Source organism: Sus scrofa, chromosome 4 (genome assembly GCF_000003025.6).
Source record: "Sus scrofa isolate TJ Tabasco breed Duroc chromosome 4, Sscrofa11.1, whole genome shotgun sequence".
Taxonomy (NCBI): Eukaryota; Metazoa; Chordata; class Mammalia; order Artiodactyla; family Suidae; genus Sus; species Sus scrofa.
This window is the reverse complement of record NC_010446.5, coordinates 38,111,712-38,130,827: the sequence shown is the minus strand read 5'-3', so window position 1 is coordinate 38,130,827 and position 19,116 is coordinate 38,111,712. Positions and strand designations below refer to the sequence as shown.

The following is a 19,116-nucleotide window of genomic DNA, read 5'->3' as shown; positions in this document are numbered from 1 at the left end:
CTGTGTCCTCACAGATACTAGTCAGCTTCTTTACCTCTGAGCCACAACGGAACTCCAAATGGTAAAATTTATATTGTGTATAATTTATTACAATAAAAAGGCAAAAAAATTTGTTTTTTCTTTTTTGGGCTACACTTGTGACATATAGAAGTTCCCAGGCTAAGGGTTGAATCAGAGATGCAGCTGCCAGCCACAGCCACAGCCACAGCCATGCCAGATCCAAGCCATGTCTGCTACCCACACCACAGCTCATAACGGCAGATCCTTAACCCACTGAGTGAGGCCAGGAAGGCCAGGAATCAAACCCACATCTTCATGGATACTAGTCTGGTTCTTAACCCACTAAACCATGAGCGGAACTCTGAAAAAAACTTTTAAATAAAGTTCTGAGGGGGTGGGGGTGATGGCTGTACAACAATGTAAAAGTACAGCTGAACTTTGAACAACAGGGCCTTAAACTGTGTAGGTCCACTTAATACTCAGATTTTTTTTTCAATAAATACTACACATGTCATTGAACTGTATACTTAAAATGGTTAAAATGGTAAATTTTATGGTATGTACATTTTCGGACAACCATTTTTTAAAAGTTGGGTGAAGTCTTTCAGTAATTAGTTTCACTCTTTATTTTTAGAGCAGGTCAGAATATAGTCAGTCGATAAGAGGTACCGAATACTTTGTAAGCAACTGAACCACCCACCGCTACAGCCAACCAGCACTCCTAAACCAAGCACTGCCTAGCGAAAGTATCACTGCCCTTCAACCTGCCGGCCCTGTCTAAGCCTGGCAACCATAGAGAATGCTTTATATTGCTTCTGCAGTGGTGAGTGATGGGCTCTTAAAATACAGCACTTGATGTTCAAAGTATAAGCATATTATGAACAGAATATACTCTCCATTTTCCCCATGGCTAATGACCGCATTTTCACCCTCACTCATATTCCCTTCTTCTTTGACCAGGACGTTATTCCATTGTTTGTCATCTTGGTCCCACTCCTTATATCTTTAATCTTCTCCCTGAATCCTTCAACGCATTCTAAAATCAGATTACGCACCCTTATCCTATTAAAATCTTTCCTCAACCCTGATGCTTTTAAACTATTTCCCCAACTTCTCTCCTCTTCTTGGTTGTCAAATACCTAAAATAAATTCTACTGATGCTGCTTCTATTTCCCTTTCTCCCTTCATTCTTTGATCTCTCAGGAATCAGTTTCTGTCCTACCACTCAACTAAATCACACTGCTGAAAAGTTAACCATGACCTCCAATTTGATAACCTCTTCATATTACCCAAACTAAAGGCAAAAAAGACAAACACTGGTAAAAAGTCATCAATCACCTCCTTCTTAAAACTCTTCTCACTTAAAACTTTTCTCACTTGCCTGAAACAACAGGTTCTCCTAAATCTTCTCTTACTCTCTAGTTTCTCTTTTACCTCCCTCCCCCAAATTCCCAAATATGGGTAGTGTTATTCTCTCCTTTATCTGTTTTTCCTTCTCTCCTAGGAACTTCTCAGAACTTTCTTCTTGAAATTTTACAAAATATCCTATAAAGGAAAGATACCCTCAGCACAAGGGATACTAGAAGGAGTCAGGTAGTTGGAGAACAATTACACTTACGCCAAAAGCTAATTAGCTGGCAAAAAAAGAGGAATGCTTCCCAACTGCACATGCATATATCATTGTTCAAGGTTAAGAAAACCACATTTGTATTTTTTGGCAGGTAAAATACATTTTAAATGAAAAAAACGTTTAGAATGTTTTCTTTTTTAAACGACTGTACCGCTAGAAGGAAGTGTCTAACAATCTGTTCATTATTAATTGCATGTTTTCTGATATGCTTAATTACTTAGGCCTGATGCAATCATTCAGCTGGTTGAGACTGCTTACTTGATAAAAAGTTAAAGATAGGATGTATACATTGCAATGTAAATATCAGTTTCTTAGGGCTCAAAAATAATTTTTTCTAAAAGAGAGTTTAAAAATTTTTTCATTTAGAAAGAAAAAATGAAATCCATAGAGAACTGATAGATTATACCTTAATTTAAAAGTTGTCAGAGTACTTATATTTTTAAGAGTATATAACTAATGAATAACAATTTCTTAATATCAAATATCAAAACCAAGACATTTATATGCCCTTTAGGATTGTTGATTAGCAATGACTTCTTTTTTTAACTTATTTTATTGAATGAAAAGTCTTTAAATTCCAGAGTGTTTTACAATTTTCAAAAGTTTCATACACATGATTTCATATAATCACATAGCAACCCTTTTTCCCTCTACCCCTATAAGCAATGGCTTCTTCACCTAAGTTGTTCCCTTTTGTCTTAAAAAAAAGAAACTAATTTTAAACTTTTGTCATAAAAGTAGAATGCATAAAATTATTTCATTTAACAATTTCCTAAGCATTTTAAGGCTCAAACACTTAAGAATATGAGGAAGCTATCAAGACATAGTACTAAATGAAAAATGAAAATTACAAAACAATACAATCTCATGATTCTAATTTTGGTTAAAAAAACAGTACGTTCTCATGAGCACTGTATATATGCAAAGCAAACAGGATTATCATATATCAAAATGTTAACTGTGAATCTCTAGGCAGAACAAGTGCAAATGATTTTTATCTTCTTTATATTTTGCTTTCTTTCTTTACCCCTTCCTTCCTTTCTACAACAAACATGCATTACATTTGTAGCTGGGCTTCATGGAAGAATAAATTCTACATTCCACTCAATTTTATGCCTTTCATTTTGACAGTGTAGCAAAAAGGCCCTCTTCCAAAGTTGTATAATGTGGCTTGATAGCATTTTCAGGGTTCTCATGCACTTGATCCGTCAACAAACATTGTTAATCCACTTTCGAATTTACCAGAAATCTACTATTTCTCACTATCTTCTCTGCTTTTAACATCCTCATCCAATTATCACTTGCTTCATTTATACAAGTCTCCTAAAAGAGTTCATAGGATCCCACCCTTGTAACTCTCTTCAGGCTATTCTCATGCCGCTCCTCGGCTCAGAAATTCTCAGTGACTTCTCATCTCATTCAGAATAAAAGTCTAAGTATTTCCCGTAGCCTTCAAGTCTCTATGATCTGTACCTGCAGCTGCCAGGCACACTCCCACTTCAGGACCACCGAACTGGCAGTTAGCTGCCTCTATCTGGCATATTCCATACCCAGATATCTTCATTTTCTTTAAGTTTTTAATTCAAGCAATCCAATATTACACATCAACCACTCTACCCCACCCTGCTTTATTTTTTCTATTGTAGGATTTATTACTAACATACTCAATGTTGTATTTACTTCTCTTGTTTACCATCTCTCTCCCTCATTAGAATAAAAGCTCAATAAAGAGGAGTTCCCATTGTGGCTCAACAGGTTAAGAACCTGACAAAGTGTCTGTGAGGATGTGGGTTCCATCACTGGCCTCACTCAGTGAGTGAAGGATCCAGCATTACCATGAGCTGTGGTGTCGGTCGCAGATGAGGCTCAGATTCTGAGCTGCTGTGGCTGTGGTGTAGGCTGGCAACTGCAGCTCTGATTCAGCCCCCAGCCCAGGAATCTCCATATGCCGAAAGTGTGGCCCGAAAAAGAAAAAAAGGTCAATAAACAGAAATTTTCTTCCTTCCTCCTTTCTTTTTTTGCTGCTGCATCATCAGCACCTAGAAGGATCCCCAGCACATAGTAGGTGCTCAGTAAATATCTGCTATATGAATGAATGCATTCCAGAGTAAAGCTAAAGCTTTCAGGTTACAGTAATAGTTGACTCACCTAACATCATGGAATGACTGTACCTTATTCACTCATGTTCTGAAATCAGTACCTAAAATGATTTTACAGAGGGCTAGGAGCTGAAGAACAGCTGCGGTAAACAATAACAAAGCCATATTTTCTCAAATGTAAAAGGGAGCATCTAGGATCTGCCCTTCAAAATTTAGCAATAACATTATGACCTGATTTGTTATATCAAAGGTTTTCTGGGAGATCACATTACTGTTATTGTTGATACTAGAAAGTAAGCAATATTGGCTAAAACCATACTGTTACTCTTCTAAGTTTTCTACTAGAATATTCAATTCCTGTCTATGAGGCTGCATATAAAACTTTCTTTATATATAAACAAAAAACAAGCTGAATATCATACTTCTATGCACCTGAGTATCTGCTATCTAAAAGATCTTGGGATATTTTATAAACATCAATCAATGCTATGCAAAGAAAGCTGAGGTGGAATAGGCAATTAGATACTGTGAAAAACTGAGGCAATCAGAAGAAATACGGTCCGTGGTGGCAGTGACACAAGCTAAGCAGGAGGTATGGATAATCTGGGTAAGTGCCATGGAAAAATAAATATCATGATTGGACTTGAGGCAAATGGAAACAGTTCAAATTGGCTTTATACAGTACTCTGTGGAACATATGATGTCCATATGTCCATTACCAACAAACTGAAACATGGAAAATAACAAAAGCCAATGCTGTGATGGCTATAAGAACACACCCAATGCCAGTCTCTACCACACCACAGCAGCATAACTTACTACAGCTGCCAGGTAAGCTGGCTAGGAAGTCAGAAGCAATAAGAAAAGAAAAGGGGAAGACCTAACGATAAACTGTTCAGTTTCTGTACAGAAGAAAAACCCGGGATCTATACCAGAAAGTAAAACATGGCCACAGTCAAGGCTGAAAAGTAAAATGCAATTTTTTTTTCTGTAAGGCTCCCAAAAGTATAAAATACTTTAGAATTAAAGAGTTCAGCATTTTATCTAAAGCTACAAATGATGGAGCTACATGGAAGGTTAAAAGTGTAAATGTGACAAAAGGGGGAAAAAAACTGTAAACCTGACCTTTCAAATTCGAAATATAATAAAGAACTAACTAAAAGAAACTGACCAAAAGATGTCCTGGAAATTCATTATGTTGTATGTCAGTGCTAATAAGCTAGCAACTTTTCCTTCCACATTCTCTAACCCCCCAAGTAACTCATCTTCAAGATAAAATCGAAGTTTATATGAAAGAAGTAGCCCTTATGCAAATGCAATGAAGACCAACTTAAGCAAAGCCAAAATGATAAAAAAAAAAAAAAAAGCTATAAAGAGTAAACTAACTTCTTAGAGCCTATCTGGTGGTCTTGACCTTTTCAACAAATCAAAACTAGATATTCCCAGCCAGGTGAACCACATACAAATATCCTTAGCTCTACTTCAGAAATATACTGGTTGTCACTCACTGAAACTATATAGTAATAAAATCCAGCAGTTAAAAAATACATAACTATTTTACAGTAAATATCAATGTCATTCCTGTTTCAACCTGACTTCCCATTCTACCCTCAAACCCCCAAACTTGAAACCAAGTACAATTTCTTGAGTAGCTGGAGTGTGGTTAAAGAAAGGAAGCTATGCTTGTTTGTAAGGAATCTGCCATTTCCTCCCTGCCAAAACACTTGTTTAAAAAGTCATGTAATATTTCTATTAAATTGTAAATGCAGCCGACAAGGAAATGGCCTACTGGCAGTGTATTACCTTTGTGGCAGTGCCAATGAGCCTACAGCAAAATAGTGCACATGATAATTTCAACATGCATTCCCAAGTAACAAAACTGTGCTTTACATAAATACCACAGAACCTGAGCAACATCCAGAAAAAGCAATGAAAATTTGCCCAAGCTTTCATGCTTGCCTATATCAATTGTATGTCATAACTAAAGCAAAATAGAAAAGCATCTACATATGTCCAAGAAGCTTGTGAAGTTAGATCATATAACCCTGGGAAAACTATTGCAACTTAAATCTGTGTATTTCTTGTTAACCACTGTAACAACTCACTAATAAAAATTAAGAAAAACTGTGGGTATCAAATGAACCAAAATGCACTAACTACACACAAGTCCTTAAAGACTATAATGCAACTTATTAACAGGAACATATGTTAAGCGTAAGCCACAATTGTTATGTTAAATTACTTCTTCCTTTGATATCACTCATTTGATTACAGAATTTAAGAGATTCACAAACCGTCCAATTAAAATGGTGAACTTCAGTTTATAAGTCGCTTACTACAATGCTTATAAAGTCACCTCTGATCATTTACCCCTTACCTTTCATTATATAGCACAACTACACGTAATTATGCTATTTAAATGATCCCAGATGTAATGAAGATGATTCTATTTAAGCAAAAGTTATGCTGAAAAATAAGTTAACATAATCAACCAAATAATCTGTAATTAATATAGTCCTCTAGAAGAGCTGAAGAATTACACTATGCAGGAACTTAAGTGATACATCCTATCTTCATTTTTTTAAAAAAAGTATGTCTGGGAGTTCCTGTTGTGGTTCAGCAGGTTAAGAGCCCGGCTGGTATCCATGAGAATTCGGGTTTAATCCCTGGCCTCACTCAGTGGGTTAAGGTTCTGGCATCGCCAAAAGCTGTAGTGTAGGTCACAGACGAGGCTCAGATTCATTGTTGCTGTGGCTGTGGTGAAGGCCAGCAGCTATGGCTCCAATTTGACCCCTAACCTGGGAATTTTCATACGCTGCAGGTGTGGCCCTAAAAAGAAAAAAAATACCAAAATTTCAAAAGTCAACCTTGATACAGATAGCATTGCCTCCAAAAACATCATGCATTTTTAAGTGTTATATATACTTGAAATTAAAGAGTCAATAACTGCCCTCAGTTACCCCCAACCTTCTAACACAGACACACCCAGATACTTATGTCTTCTAAAACAAATGCAAGTTTACGTCTTTAGCCCAGTTTCTATGTCTGGCTTAAAAACAATATATAACAAAACAAAACTTACTATAATCAATATAGTAAGTCTTTACACTTGCTTTTTTTTTCATTTTTTAAAGCTTTATTGAAGTATAGTTGATTTAAAATGTGATAATTTCTGCTGTACAACAAAGTGATTCAGTCATACATGTACACACATCCATACTCTTTCAGATTATCTTCCCATATAGAGTATCACAGAATATTGCATAGAGTTCTCTGTGCCATATAGCAGGTCCCTGCTGGCCAATCATTGCATATACCTCAGTATGCATATGGCAATCCTGAACCCCAAGCATACCCGCCCAACCTGTCCCCTTTGGTAACCGTTAGTTTTTCAAAGTCTGTGAGTCTGTTTCTGTTCTGCAAATAAGTTAATTTATATCCTTTTTTAGATTCTGCACATAAGTGACATCATACGATGTCTTTCACTGTCTGACTAGTTTGATAACCTCTAGGTCCATCCATGTTGCTTCAAATGGCATTATTTCATTCTTTTTGTGGGTGAGTAATATTCCACTGCATATATGTGCCACATATTCTAAAAGGCCTTTTATCCAAAGACGGAAAGATGGCCAAAAAACACATCAAAAGATGCTCAACATCACAAATTAGAGAAATGTGAATCAAAACTACTATGAGTACCACCTTACACCAGCCAGAATGGCCATCATCAAAAAGACTACAACTAATAAATGCTGGAAAGGGGTCAGAGAAAAGGGAACCCTCTTACACTGTTGGTAGAAATGTAAATTGATGCAACTACACTCTGGAAACCAGTATGGAGGTTCCTCCAAAAAACTAAAAATAGAACTACCACATGATCCAGCAATCCCACTCCTGGGCATCTATCTGGAGAAAACCATAATTTGAAAAAAGATATATGCACCCCAATGTTCACTGCAGCAATATTTACAATAGCCAAGACATGGAAGCAACATAAATGTCCAAGGACAGAGGAATGGATAAAGATGATGTGGTACATATAGACAATTGTTTTTAAGATCTTCAATAGGGTTAATGAGTATATCCTCATTAGCAAACCAAAGTTACTGTCCAGAGGCCAATACTAAAGGTGCACACTAGTCTTTTAATCTCCTTTGTATGTACACATATACACACACACACACACACACAAATTAAATCCCTTTAAACTGGAAATTTTAAATAGATAAACTGCACCTAGTAAAAGTCTGAAAGTCAGGTCAAGCCATGAGCAATGATAGGAGTTTCAAGTTGTATTTAATAAGCATTTACTTTCATTTTTTGGTTTATTTCACTGACTATTATTCTAGGTTATAAATGCATTATTATTCTAAGACAGAAGATTCACAGCATGCTAGATTTCAATATTAACACTACAAAGTATCTTTGAGATAGGAAAGGAAATTGAGCACATATTCAACAAAAGCATTTATTGGATGCTTTTATGTAAGTCACTCTGCTAGGTTCAATTAGACACACAAAGATGAAACACACTTGCATTTAAAACTTAAATCTAGTAGGGGAGTTCCCGTCATGGCTCGGTGGTTAACAAATCCAACTAGGAACCATGAGGTTGCGGGTTCAATCCCTGGCCTTGCTCAGTGGGTTAAGTAAGGATCTGGCGTTGCCGTGAGCTGTGGTGTAGGCCGGCAGCTGTAGCTCCGATTAGACCCCTAGCCTGGGAACCTCCATATGCCGCAGGTGCAGCCCTAGAAAAGACAAACAACAACAACAACAACAAAAACCTACTCTAGTAGGGGAAATAAGACAACATATATATCATTATGATAATACATAGCAACTTGAAGAACCATAAGAAAACATAAAAAAAGTGATATGAGAATTCAGAGAAAAAGATTTTTCTAAAAAACCAATTGAGTGAGGAACTTCGGACAGTAATTAGAGAGACCTAAAACTAACCTTTCCAAAAGTAAAATAAATGCTGAAAAGGGTTCAGAGAAAAGGGAACCCTCTTACACTGTTGGTATAAATGTAAATTGGGGGGTTTGGGGGGAAATCATAGATGTCATATGCATATATAGTTACTGGCTCCAGATTAAAACACAGAACATTGATATGCTGTGATAAAGTAAATAATAAATCAAACCATGTCCTAAATATACAATATAACAAGAAACTCTCTTGAGGCTCACTGATATTATTACTGAGAGCCACAGTTCTCAATCTTTCTCAGTGAAGAAACCTTTATTTTCATTTGGTGAAAATTATGAACTCTCTCACCAAAAAGAAAAAAAAAATGAACATCTGCACAAAAATCAATATTTAAATGTAATTTCAGGAGTCCACTTATTGAATTCTCTGCTCCAGAAAAAACTCATTCTACTCTCTTGTGAATCAGTTTCCATCACTGAGCTAGTATACAGTGAAAAGGAAGTAGAAAACATCTGTATATCACAGTCTGACTTGGTTAAAAAAGAGAGCGTCCACATGTCTCTCTGTCCTCATGGGCTCATTTTTCCATATTGTTTCCAGTAGAGGCTGCAGAAGTCATCTCAACAGCCTTAAGCAAGGGCTTAAAAGCTTTCAGCAACCTCCCCCAGCTGGCAATAAATTCCCTTGGGCACTGTGTAAGGTCCCAATACCTCCAACCCTCCTTGATAACCCAAAACAGAATCAGGTGATGATAAAGTAACTGCCCGATCCGTCCCATAGCCAAAATCTCCCTAAGCAACAACAGTAAATATTATTAAATAGTTACCATCTGCAAGAACTTGAACTAATTTATGATCTCAATTTGAGACTTGAAAACATAATAATGCTACCTAATATTTTACATGTATCGATCATTTACATTCTCTTATATGATCTTCACAACAATTTGGTGAAGTGGATAACGGAGAGTCCACCATAACTAATTCACAGATAGTGAAATTGATTCAGGACTCACAAGTCTTAAACACTAGGTCACATTACTACTATGTGGCAACAATGAAAGCATTATGGCATTGAAAGAATTCAGATTTCTAAAGGCTGGTACAGTGATTCTTGCTCTTCAGATACAAGTTACAAATCAACACTGGGTCAGGAAATCAACTAGAATGGATGTGGACCAACTTTTTTTTTTTAATAAAAAGATGAAATACAAAAGAAGACAAGACTGACAGAACAGAAATTAGAGTGGATCACAAACAGTGATTCACAATATGAAATATGTTACAAATGTGACCCATTATGCACCTGAAGAGCTAAGTACAGTTTTGTATATATTCTGTTTCAATTGTGTGCACACACATGCATGCACACATATAATGGGTCACGATGCGAAATATATTTTATCCTACAGATCCCAGTCAAAAAAGTATAAGAAGTAAATGCCATTTTTCAAGCATTAATAAATTGTCTCCCATAAGGGCTTCTACACAAATATTTCCTTTGTTGGCATCTCACATTAAAATCCTTAAAAGATGAATTCTAGTGTAATTCCTTCTCAATAACTCTCTCTCTAAGCAATATTTAAGGGAAATATGTCTCCAACACTACAATTCATATTCATGCAATTAGTATGTCAGTGGGAAAATGATGACTGCTTCCTCAATAGTTACCAAACTGATCATGTTTACAGAGGACTTGGCAACACCAACAGCAAGGTTTGAATATAAATTAACAGTAGGAATTTTTCTTCCCTGTGAAACCCTCAGGGGTGACCTCAGCAGACTCAATGAAGAGAAGCCGAGATTGGTTTATTCTGTTTTCCTTGCTTATTCACCTCTTCAAGAGTAATAACTCTGACTGGACAGAAATATGTTGAAACTGTCACTATAATAAACCTTAATCCTCAATTTTGGGGCTGGAATGCCTGGTAGTCCCACATGTATTAGGACCACAGGGCAGAACAACTCTAACATTTAAACAGAGTGAAAAACCATATGTCCTGGAAGTAGTACTGAAATTCTCCAATGATACAATTTGCTCCATTCCTCTGGATCCTTGGCTATTTCTTTCTTTTTTTTTTTTTTCTTTTTTTTGGCTTTTTAGGGTCACACCCACAGCATATGGAGGTTCCCAGGCTAGGAGCTGAATTGGAGCTGCAGCCGCTGGCCTATGCCACAGTCACAACAATGCCAGATCTGAGCTGTGTCTGTGGCCTATACCACAGCTCACAGCAACACCAGATCCTTAACCCACTGAGCGAGGCCAGGGACCGAACCAGCATCCTCATGGATACTAGTCAGGTTTGTTACCACTGAGTCAATACAGGAACTCCACCTTAGCTATTTCTGATGTAAAGTATGGTTAACAGACTCAAGGTATCACTTAAAATAATCAGGCAGGAAAATGCAGCAACAGATTGGGAGGAAGAAAGGCAGTATGAAAAGAAAGAAAAGTAAAGGTGCGAAAGGGATTGTATAAGCATTCATGTATACACAGTTAGGCAACAGGGAACAGTCAAAGGAAGTAAAGGCAGCAATGGGAAGAGAGAAGAAAAGGAAGATGAGGATAAGTTCAAAAGAGAAAAACCAGTAGGTATGCAATGCCAAAATAAAAATTATATAGCCATATGATTATTTATAATTTGTAATATACATACATCCATATAACTGAATAAAAGTTGTTACCATGTATGGTATTATATTCTAAACAAGTGAATATATATGCATATCCCTATACACACACACATACACACACACAAATACACACACACACAGAAGGCTAAACAATTCTAACATTAGAATGCTAGTTATCACTAGACTGGAAATTCTAAGTGAACAGGAAACATATCTGCTCTGCTGACCACTACATCCTCAAAGTCTCACTGGGACATGATAAACGTGCACTAAATATTTGCAGAAAGAAATAAAGAAAGGGGGAACAGAAATAAAAGAATACAAGAAGAAAATTCCAGGGTACTTGTCTCCTAAAATCAAAACATCTATACTTGGACAACACTGAATTTTCTGACACAAAATAACCAATGTAGGACAGTAGATATATTCTCCAACTGGGCCAAAGGCTGATTTCTTTGTCACCAGAATATGCATTTTTTTCATTTTAACATAAATACTAAATCAAATATATTTTAATACTAATGATTAAATTTTGTATTACTGATAAAATGGGTTAGGCCCCATCATAAAAATGTACACAATTACATGGCAGGTAAGTTTCAAGAATGGTGCAGGGGGTTAAGGATACAGTGTTGTCACTGCAGTAGCATAGGTCACTGCTGTGGCACAGGCTTGATCCCTGGCCCAGGGAACTTCCACATGCCATTGGTGCAGCCAAAAAAATAAATCCAAAAAACTTAAAATGCTGATTTACAACTATCAAATATTTACACAAATTCTTCAGAACACATCTATTTCATGAAGCAAAGTAATATATATAATTAAATACAAATAAGCAATCCTCTACTTATAGGCTAGCAAGTCACTTACATATATAAACAGAAAGTGAAAACCATTCTGACTCAAAAGACCTCCCAAAGGGCTGATTATAAAGGAAGAATTATAAAGGGATTTTCAGTATTAGAATTGCAGTACAAAAAGTGATGGGGGGGACAGTGACAGGAAGGGCAATAAACAGAGGCAGTAAAAAGTCAAATGACTAGGAGACTTCAGCCAGCAAAGAGAAAATGGCAGATCAAAACTAAAGTCAACAAATATGAGACCAGAAACTCAAAAACAACAAAAAACTAAAATAAAAAGTGGGCAAATGACTTGAAGAGACACTTCTCCAAAGAAGATACACAAATGGACAGTAAGTACATGAAAAGATGCTCAACCTCACTAGCTTTTAGGGAAATTCAAATCAAAACCACGAGATAACACTTCATCCCACCAGGATGGCTATTATCAAAGGCAGAAAATAAGTGATGGCATGAATGTGGAGAAATTGGAATCCTTGTGCATTACTGGTGGGAATGGAAAATGGCACAATGCTATGAAAAACAGTGTGAAGGTTCCACAAAAACTTAAACATAAAAATTACCACATAATCCAGCAATCTCACTTCTGGGTATATATCCACAGAATTGAAAGCAGACTCTCAGAGAGATAAATGTAAACTCATGTTCATAGTAGCATTTGTCACAATACTCAAAAGGTGGAAGCAACCCAAGTGTTCGCATATGGATGAATGGTTAAACAACATATGTATACACACATACAATGGAGTATTGGTCAGCCTTTAAAAAAGAAGGAATTCTGATACATGCTACAACAATGGATGAACCTTGAAAATATTATACTAAGTGAAAGAAGCCAGACACAAAAGGACAACTATTGTATGATTCCACTTACACAAGATGTTTAGAATAGTCAAATTCATAGAGACAGAATGTAGAAATGTGTGATGTTGGGGGAATGGGATAACGATGAGTTATTGTTTAATGTATAGAAAGTTTTAATTTAGGATAATAATTTCTCCAGCAGACATCAGAATGTGCCTAATGCCACTGAACTGGATACTTAAAAATGGTTAAAATGGTGAAATTTTATGTTATACACATACAATATACCACAATTTTAAAAAGTGGGGAAAGCAAGAGTTCCTACTGTGGTGCAGCAGAAAGGAACCCAACTAGTATCCATGAGGCTGCGGGTTTGATCCCTGGCTTTGCTTAGTGGGTCAGGGATCTGGCATTGCTGTGAGCCATGGCGTAGGTTGCAGACAACAGCTTGGATCTGACATTGCTGTGGCTGTTGTATAGGCCAGCAGCTATAGCTCCGATTCAACCCCTAGCCTGGGAGCTTCCATATATATTTTGAAAAAGAGAATAGATTATAGGGGATGTAATGCATTGAATAGTGGCGCCCAAAAGATATGACTACACCCTAATCCCCAGAACCTCTGAACGTGACCTCATTTGAAAAAAAAAAAATCTTTGTAGGAGATCATCCTGGATCTTTGGAGTGGGCCCTAAATCTAACAACAAGTGTCCTAGTAAGAGAAAGACAGAGGAAATTTGAGAGACAGAAGAGGAAAAGACACAGACGACACACAGAGGAGAGGGCAATGTGAAGATGCAGGTAGAGACTGCAGTGCTGCAGCTTCAACCCAAAGAATGCCAAGGAATGCTGATGGCCAGCCACCAAAAGCTGGAAGAGGCAAAAAAGAGAGCCTCCTTCAGAGCCTCTGGAGAGAGCACAGCCCTGCCAACACCTTCATTTCAAACTGCTGACCTCCAGAATCATGAGAATAAATTTCTGTTGTTTTAAGCCATCAAATATGTGGTAATTTGTTATGCCAGCCCTAAGAAACTATCATGGGGGTAAAAAGATAAAATAAAAAGTTAAGGAAGTAGACATCATAAGCATAGAACATGTCACTCAAGCCAAAATTTAACTATGAAAAGCAAGAGTAAAGGGGAATCATGGGTTTTGTAACTAAGTCATAATCCCTGACCATATGATAACAGAGGGCAAAGTGCTGAAGCCCCCCCATCCAGGGCAGAGCAGGGTATGGCTGATACATGCTCCTGGCCAATGTCTCCAGGATCTGGCACAGCACCCCAACACGGATGCTAAGAATGTCAGAGCACAGAGAAAGGCTGCACCCCATTATCTCAAGTTTTAAGGGAGGGGTCTTCATCCAAGACATTCTCATCAGGATATTTTAATTCCATGAATTAACACCCCCAGATCCCTTCACCTACTGCCAACCAAAATGAAAAAACTTGTTCTCTGCCTCCCATGTTAAGTGCTTATGAGGAATCTTCCAAAAGGCAGTGCCACCCACACTCATTAAGAGGACCTAGGTGCTCCCCTAGTCATACACAGGAGGAACTGGGAGATGGGAGACAAGTGAGTGTGCTGGGTGAGGTATTACTTAACTCATACATCTAACCAAGTCCAGGCTTCCAGAATTTCTCTATTCAATGTTATTAATTAGGCAAGAAGAAGGTAATGAATTCTTTTCCTTTTTTTTTGTTTTTTTTTTGTTTTTTTTTTTTTTTTTCGGTCTTTTTACCTTTTCTTGAGCCGCTCCCGAGGCATATGGAGGTTCCCAGGCTAGGGGTCTAATCAGAGCTGTAGCCGCCGGCCTACACCAGGGCCACAGCAACACGGGATCCAAGCCACATCTGCAACCTACACTATAGCTCACGGCAAAGCCAGATCCTTAACCCACTGAGCAAGGCCAGGGATCGAACCCGCAACCTCATGGTTCCTAGTCGGATTCGTTAACCATTGCGCAACGAAGGGAACTCCACGAATTCATTTTTTTTAATTAAAAAATGGATAGCTCAGATTTTACTTTTTAAACATGGAAATAACTACTTTTGCATGTCTTTTTTTAAAAAAGAAATCATGTTGGATTAGGAGTATGCTTGATTATGAAAGAGTACTGTCATGTAGTTTACTTTTTTTGTGGCTTTTTAGGGCCACAACCATGGCACGTAGAGGTTCCCAGGCTAGGGTACCAATCGGAGCTATAGCTGCCAACCTAGGCCACAGCCACAGCAACATGGATCAGAGCCTTGTGTGCGACCTACACGACAGTTCACGGGCGACACCAGATCCTTAACCCCATTAGGCAAGGCCAAAGATCAAACCCATATGTTCATGGATGCTAGTTGGGATCACTAACCAATGAGCCATAGCAGGAAATCCTGTTTTACTTTTTATTGTTTTGTTTTGTTTTTTGTCTTTTTTAGGGCCACACCTGCAGCACATAGAGGTTCCCAGGCTAGGGGTCCAATCAAAGCTATAGCTGCTGGCCTACACCAGAGCCACAGCAATGCAGGATCTGAGCCATCTTCCACCTACATCACAGCTCAAGCAATGCCGGATCCTTAACCCACTGAGTGAGACCAGGGATCAAGCCCACATCCTCATGGATGCTCATCAGTTTCATTAACTGCGGAGCCACAACAATAACTCCGTTTTACTTTTTAAATATGACTATAAAGAGATGGGTTTTTTTCCCTTCTAATGTCTGTTTGACCTTACATGTACTGGCGCATCTATTCTACTTATTAAAATGCTATGTTACTCAAAAAAGGGGGTGGTGGGCTAGTTGGAAAAAAAACAACAAGGTTAAAGGAAGGGTTTTTCAGGAAAGAAAGAATCATTTTCAAAAATATCATTTATCAAAGATTTATCTTTCCACTTTGAAAACATCTACAGGGTTTCTTTCTCTTAAGTAAGTGGTGTGAGTGTACACACACACACACACACACACACACACACACACACACACACACAGGCTTTTGGACTAAGCTCCTAATTTACTCTTAAACACAGATTATCAAAAGTTGTGTATAAGCTAAATTTCCAGAAAATTGTCATTTAAATGCCTTGAACTGTCTCAAGTCACATTTGACATAAATCTTCTTATGCTATATATTTGTACATCTTATTTTTTAAAGGTAATAAATATTCAATATTACATTGAGTAGAAGTAAAATTCTTAATTTGAGTTTTACTTTCTTTCAGCTGATGTCAAGAAGTCACCAGTCACTTTGCCTGTGCCCTTAGTCTGACTCAAACAGTTCTTGCCTCACCATTTTCGCTACGGCTGAGCAATGGGTGACCCCAACGAGAGCTTGTAAAACAAAAGTAAACTGTGTCTATGGTCCTAAGGATGTCTAAGGAATAAAGTGCTTAGATTTGGTGGAGGGATACAGTGATCGCTATTTAGCAAAATGATACTATTTACGCATTTCCTGACTTTCTGAAAGTTATACTTCCTACAGGGCTGAGAAAGAGGACTGATCTTTACAAAACTATGTGATTAACTGAATTCAAAATTAATTTTTTAATCTTTTATTTGACTGGCCAAAACTAATTGAGTAGCTTCATATTTAACTTTTTAAAATATACTGACTTTTCACAAAATTTGTCTCCCTTAACATCTTAAGCATATTTACTTCCATTTCCCCAATATTCATTAATTTTAATCTAACAGCTGGATGTCACACATTTTCATCCCTCTCCTGTTTACAAAGCTTTACATGTTTTAATGTGTACTTTACTGTTGCCCTTTACTAGACAGATAATTATTACTATACACTGCAGGGAAGATTTGCTTTGCATACAGTACAGGTGTCTCTTAAGAAAAGAGAGAGAGAGAGTCGCATCAAAATTAGTTTATCTCTTGCCATCAAACAAATCCAGTGTTTTTGAGAACTCCTTTTATTAGGAAAATCCTCCTTGAATGTCTATATTTCAAATTCCTTAAAGTATCAATCTTTGATAAACTGACAAACAAAACCCTATAAAACAAGTGAACCTGGCATTAACACCTTCATAAGACCATTCTCAATTATTTGCTGGCCAAGATCCAATTTAGCTTACTTTCATTTTTCTAATCTAGTGCCTGCTTTAAGTTCTTCATATCCCTTAGGCTATGACACTCAAAAATATATCTCCTACAAAAAGTTTAATTGGTTAAAAAAAAGATTAATTTGTGAATATTTAGGCAAGAGCAGCTCCATTGTCAATTATCCAAACTTGATGTATCACTTCTTCCCCTAATTCTTGCTGGCCTAACCAAGAATGGATATCTAGCAGTCCTGGAAGCTGGGCACAATAAAACAATGGTATGTCTGAGAAAACGACTAGGAAACCAACTCACAGATGGCTTGTCTAAGAGTGAGCATAGCTGTTCTGGGGTTGTTCCTATAATACAGATTTAGAGAGCAGGCAGAGGGGAAAGGGTTATACCACTGTAATAATGGCAAAAGGGAGGTTGAGAAAGAATGAGTAGAATCCTCAGTCCAATCAGGCAACATCAACAGTGGCTGGGCACCCCCCCTCCTCAGAACATGGAGGCTAGGGAAACTGGCCCACCACATCCTAGCTCTGTCTCTTACCCCAGATAGCCATCTCTGTGCATTAGATTGCACAATACGCTTTACTTATATTAAAACAACTAACAGGGGTTCCCGTCGTGGCGCAGTGGTTAACGAATCCGACTAGGAACCATGAGGTTGCGGGTTCGATCCCTGGCCTTGCTCAGTGGGTTAAGGATCCGGCATTGCCGTGAGCTGTGCTGTAGGTTGCAGACGCGGCTCGAATCCCAAGTTGCTGTGGCTCTGGCATAGACCGGCAGCTACAGCTCTGATTAGACCCCTAGCCTGGGAACCTCCACGTGCCATAGGAGCAGCCCGAGAAATGGCAAAAAACAAAAACAAACAAACAAACAAAAAACAAAAAAAAACAACTTACATTCCTTTCCTCCACCTGTTACAGTGAGCTTTTCTAATAACTACAGAGTATTTATAACTTTTTAAAACTGTGAATCACTATGTGAATCACTATATCAACTATACCTCAATTTAAAAAAAGAATTTTAAGTATACTTTTACTATTTCATATGTGTTAATTCAAACTGTAGAGTGATTTTTCAAGATCCTGAAAGGCGCATATTATATTTTTTGCTATCCCCTAGAGAGACTACCTCAGGATCAAACTTGGTATGTTGAACTATTTGATTGGAAAAAATAAGATGTATACTGGAAGAAGCAGAACAGTAATAATCTAAATCCTGGGTTAAATCCCAGGTCTGGCACTTACTAGGCTGCCTTGGATAGTTTAGCTAAACTCACTAACTCAAACTCAAATACATCTAGTCTGAGGATCACCCTAAAAACATTCTAACCAAAAATACCAAAGATACCTAATAATCAGAGAAAAAAACCAAGAATTTGTGTTGCTGATTTTATGCTGACCTTGTTTTTTTTCAGGTTAGTATTTTCAAACAAACAATTCATATTATTTTTGTTTCGCTTTAGCAAAAGGTATTTATCTGCACAAGGAAGATGATACATATTGTAAATGTAATTGTATTACTCAAAGAATTCTTTAAAGTGGCAAGTAGAATTTAAAATATTCCAATAGAGTACACTATTACCTATATTACTGAAATTCAATCCACAATAGCATTGTAATATCACATATAATTCCAATATATTCTTCTTCAAATATTCTAAAATACTGCATTCACTTTCCTGCCATCTGTTTACTTCATATGTCTGTCCAGTCACCATGAAACTATCTTCTCTTCTCCCCCCCACCCCCCCACACACAATCTCGCTCTCTTTCTTGTGCTGTCTCTGGCTCTCTCTCTGGCTCTCTCTCTCGCTCTCTCTCGCTCTATCGCTCTCTCTCTCCATTCCTTAATCTTTCTTCTTGAGGTGACTACAGCCACTAGAGGGCAATAAGTTTACAAAGATAGATGTACTTATCTATAAAGAATTGAGATTCACACACTAGGAAGTTTGAAAACATCCCATCACAAACCCTAAAGCACCGGCAATTAGACTCAAATATGCAAGGTACATACTTCAAACTCAAAAGTTTATCCTAGAAAAGGAGTTCAAAACAGCACATAATAATGCTCAAAAAAGGAATTCCATTTTCTCTCTAAGCACTAAAAAAAGACTAA

The 19,116-nt window shown here is 37.4% G+C and overlaps 1 protein-coding gene across 2 annotated transcripts in view; it reads right to left on the bottom strand.

Annotated features, from left to right (window-relative positions):
• STK3 (serine/threonine kinase 3) overlaps window positions 1-19,116 on the bottom strand; it is a 294,976-nt gene that overhangs the window by 175,950 nt on the left and 99,910 nt on the right. The window lies entirely within an intron of this gene.